This window comes from Tamandua tetradactyla, chromosome 18, assembly GCF_023851605.1.
Source record: "Tamandua tetradactyla isolate mTamTet1 chromosome 18, mTamTet1.pri, whole genome shotgun sequence".
NCBI lineage: Eukaryota > Metazoa > Chordata > Mammalia > Pilosa > Myrmecophagidae > Tamandua > Tamandua tetradactyla.
The window spans coordinates 42,024,701-42,029,280 of record NC_135344.1 but is presented as its reverse complement, the minus strand read 5'-3'; the positions used below and the strand labels follow the sequence as shown (position 1 = coordinate 42,029,280).

Sequence of the window (4,580 nt, the reverse complement as noted above, 5' to 3'; positions counted from 1 at the left end):
ATAGAAGTGGGGGTCATTATAGAGGTAACAGGCTTCAGAAGAGGTGATGCTTAATAATTGAGTACCAAAAAACTTCTTTATTTATGAAAGTATACTCAGCTTAATTTTTCTGACAATGAATGTTACCTTGGAGAAAGAAGAAAATGCTTCTTGAGACTATTAGAAAAGAAAATAAGGCAAATATTTGCTATACATTTTTTTCTTTAAAAAATATGAAATGCTTCTCGAATTTGCATGTCATCCTTGTGCAGGGGCCATCTAATCTTCTTTGTATCGTCCCAATTTTAGTATATGTGCTGCCAAAGTGGGCACTATTTTTAAAGATATTTAACATGTTTCCCATAGTTCAGACCTTAATGATTATTAAGGAAAATCTTAATGGAACCGAAAACGGAAATGTGAGATTACTGCTTGCCCCTGACGAGTTGAGCGGCTTTCTCCTCACTTTCTCCACACACCAAGTATGTTCTAAATATGCCAATACAACTTAAAAACCACAGTAGTGAAATACTTTAGAAAGAATAAAGTTTTAAATAAATTGAAAAAAATTGAGCCTAAAAACGTGAAAACAATTTGCACCAGCATCTTAACATGTCTTAAAATATCAGAGTAGCAGTACATTGCCTATTAATATCCTTATAATAATTTTTCAACATCCAAAGTTTTACTGATCATATACTACACAATATTCTATCCGAAAAGTCAGGAGCTAATAGACTGCAAAGAGAACATAACGAGTATGCTCTCAATTCAGCCTAAAGTCAAGGCAATTATTTTTTTACTGGAAAAGACTTGACTTATTAGAGGTTAAAGATGGAAGAGTGTTTGGAAAGACAATGTCAAGAGTTCTTTTTTTTTTTTAACTTGAAAAAGCCATTTCAATTATTTAATTTAGAAGTAAAACACATGCATGTATTATACACCATGTGACTGTCAAGGTATGTAGTAGCTTTTGCAAGGAATAGAGAAAAAAGTTATAATTCCAGCAACACTCAAAATATTTACTCATTTAACATTCAAAAATACTTAAAACAGTTGGAGGTAAGATACATGAATAAAATTGAGAGAACATGAAATAATCAATCATTGTAGAAGTCACACTATTATTTTAGGGATTCAGCAGAAGGGAAAATCTCTTCAGGCCTGAGTTTTCTGAAAGAGTGCTATGTAACAAGTACTGACAAAAGTTTAAGGAAACAATAGAATTTGAATTAACAACAACAACAAAAAAGGAACACACTTTCTAAATAAAAAGGGTAACATAAATGGAAGTTTAAAGACAGCATGGATAGCATTCTTCATTGCCCTGCACATAGTGAGTAGTTAATTAAGTAGTACTCAGTAAGAACCGTGGGTGATTGGATTGGTTAATGGGAAGCACCAAATGTGAGGCTAAGGAATTGAAATTTCATTTGAAATAATATGGGAAGTGTGCTCAATATTGCACGACGCTAACCTTGAATGCCTTTCAGTCTAAAAGTTTGGTGTTGCATCTTACTTACCTATAATAAAATTGCCTGTTGCAGTAAGACCGCTTACTACATACTTCAAACCTAGATTTTTTCCCTTTAGTTTCCTTTAATTTCTCCAATGAATCTATAAATTAAAGTTTAAATGACTCATTAAGTATCTAATAAAATACATTATATATAATATATATACAGATATTCTTGCATTCCTCTAATTGACCAATTTAACCTTCCCCTATGTTATTATTAAATTGATTTAGGAAAGCTTAATATCTCAATTTTTTGAAATTATTGATTTTCAGTGATTGTTCTCATTTGTTAGAAGACCTATTTTTCTGCAATATATTTCCCTCAGTATGCATTTGCAAAATCCATTTAGCATGGTTTGCCTTTATCCCTCTCTTATTAGCATTATCTTATACTTGTTTTCATTTTTCCACGTGGTTGTTCCTAGATTTGATTTTGTAACATATGCCATTATTATATTTGGTTGAATTTCCAAAACATAATCTCTAGGTCAACAATTGTCTAATTTTTTTAGACATGAGTAATTCATCTGAACAAAATCATGTGCCTAACTCTAATAGACAGTAACTAAAATGGAGCTACTTCGGTTAACGTGGATGTCAGATACTCAGTACTCTATGTTCTCTGCTCCTCTTTGCCCCCCACTGCTCTCCTCAAGAAACCTCCAAAGATGCCCTGTTTTTCTGTTAACAAAAGCTTGAAACTCACTGTGGCAGATGCTAGCTCCTATTGTGTATTTGTCTTCAAGTTTAGCATCTATCACCAAGCATGTGGTAATATCTCTGGCACAGAACATAATCTGTATAATTTCACATTCCCCAGGAATTTAAGGCAGAAAATTGAGAAATGCATCCAAGCCCCATCCCCATGCACAGATGGAATTGTTTGGGCTTTATTCTATAAAATAAAAATTAAGATCTCAAGATAGTTGAAATCCCTAGTCAATATATTTGAGACCTGTACTTCATCAAATAATGAAAAATGTTTGAGATAAGCTGACATTCATGGAAAAGATACTTGTGTTTCTTGCACATTTTAATTTTAAACGTACTTTTCAGTGCCAATTTTTCTTGGAATTACCATTTCATTTTCACATAAAACATCCATTATTCACTGTTTGCAATTATCAATATTCTTTTTAAAGTGGAGAGAACTTAAATACCTTTTATAAGGTGACTAGATTCTTTCCTATCCTTTCTTACATAGTGTCTCTCCCACAATTCACTGGACAACTTTTTTAAGACATGCATTTATTGTGTACATCTGTTATAATTAGGACTTAAAACAAACTGGTTCTAGATTAGTAAGTATAGCGCTCATCCAGAAGAAAAGTGTTTTGGCATCTACTGATGATGAGCAGTCCTGGCAGAAGTCATGATGTGGACACCAGTTAGAATTTTTTTCTCGGCTAATAAGCATTAGTGGCTATTCCAGAATTAGTTAAATAATTTCTATGGTACCTAGGGGAATAGCATGTATCTATAGCAACATGGATAATATACAATTTTAGAAGGTCTCCAGAAATCTCTAATCACAATGTATACCTTGTTGAATCCTTAGTTGGCAGCAGATTAGATATTGTTAAAGGGATATCCAGACCATAAAATCCATAGGAAGGAAGAGCAGAGTATGTTGGTGCAGAGTTCCATCCTTGGAGTTGGAGAGTTCTGGCTTTAAATTCTGCCTCTACCACTGGGACCTTGAGTGATAAATGGAACATCTCAGCCTCAGTTTCCTCATCTACCCACATGAGTTGCTATGGAAAAAAGTAAAGATCTTGGGACTGTTCTTGCACACAGAAGTTGCCAGATACGTTATCACTATAGATCAATAACTGACTTCAATAAAAAAGTCAGAATTCAGAGAGGCCGACCATAAGGAACAGACTGGAGAGAGGAAGCACCAGGAAGAGAACACTTTAGAGAGGAGGGCATGTGATATCGGTGCTGCCATTGCAATTAGATATTTCTTATGAATTTCCTTCTGGGGTGAAATTTTACCTGGATCCCCCAGAAGGCAGCCCCTGAGACATGGGCATATACATAAGAAGCTCTGTGAAGCTGGCCAGCACCACTGGACTTGCCTTGTTCACCGCTATGTTCCTCGTATTCAACCCATCACAGGATGTAAGTGATAAATATTTGCTGACCACCTACATGAATAAATGAATGAATGGTACATCCTGATAATGCAGCCTCCAGTTAATTCCTTCCTTATATGCTATTAATCTCTGTTAAGCGGACTCTTCCCTGGTGGTCCCATCAGCCTATCTAAAACTCACTTTAAAACTTACTTTTCAAACCCAGATACCATTTGCACACTTGTTTGGTGTTTCACATATTTTTCATTATTTCATTATTTATATACCTTGGTCCCTGGGTCTCGCTTCTAGAGGAGATACTCAGGGAGAGCCTGAGTGGTCGTGTGCTGTCATATCTATCTTGAGGCCTCACTTTTTAATCTTAAATTAAAAATCAATGGATCATTTACATATTAAGATCTCCTATTCCTTAGCATGAATAATAAAATATATTCCTTTAATTAAAGTTCCTATATGAACCACACACTTCCTTATTTACCTTTTGAAATATATTTTAGATACAAAAACACATTTTAACAAGGGTTTAAGCTAATGGCTATCATAAATAATAGAAATATTAAAGCCCATACTTCATCAGTCCATGAGAATGGAGAGGACATTTAATGTTTCTCACAAATATTAAATAATTTATTCATGCAACTAATAATAATTAAATTCTACATTCTTGTCTCTGAGCTCAGCAAAGAGACATTGTGGAAAATAGATATGTTTTCATATTCAAGAATCGTTTTATAAAAGTGGAAATTATAAAAAATAGCAACCCTTATTTTAATTAGAGAAGTATATTCTTTTCCCTCTTATATTTTTATTCCAGTTTCCTGATTTGAGTTTATGTGATTTTATGGAATTATTTGCAGAGCCACAGGACTGAACTTGCTCACCACTTTTCCCTCAGTGAGAAAAGAAACTAATAATATGCTGATCTCTTTTTAGATATTCCATTGTTTTTTAATGTTTCATAACTATGAATATTATTGAGCTAC

General features: G+C 33.7%; 1 non-coding gene across 1 annotated transcript; it reads right to left on the bottom strand.

The window, feature by feature from the left end:
* Window positions 1-206: 206 nt before the first annotated feature.
* Window positions 207-312, bottom strand: LOC143662897 (U6 spliceosomal RNA). Its single transcript, XR_013165665.1, has one exon. It is a non-coding gene; the product is annotated as a U6 spliceosomal RNA (small nuclear RNA).
* Window positions 313-4,580: the final 4,268 nt, after the last annotated feature.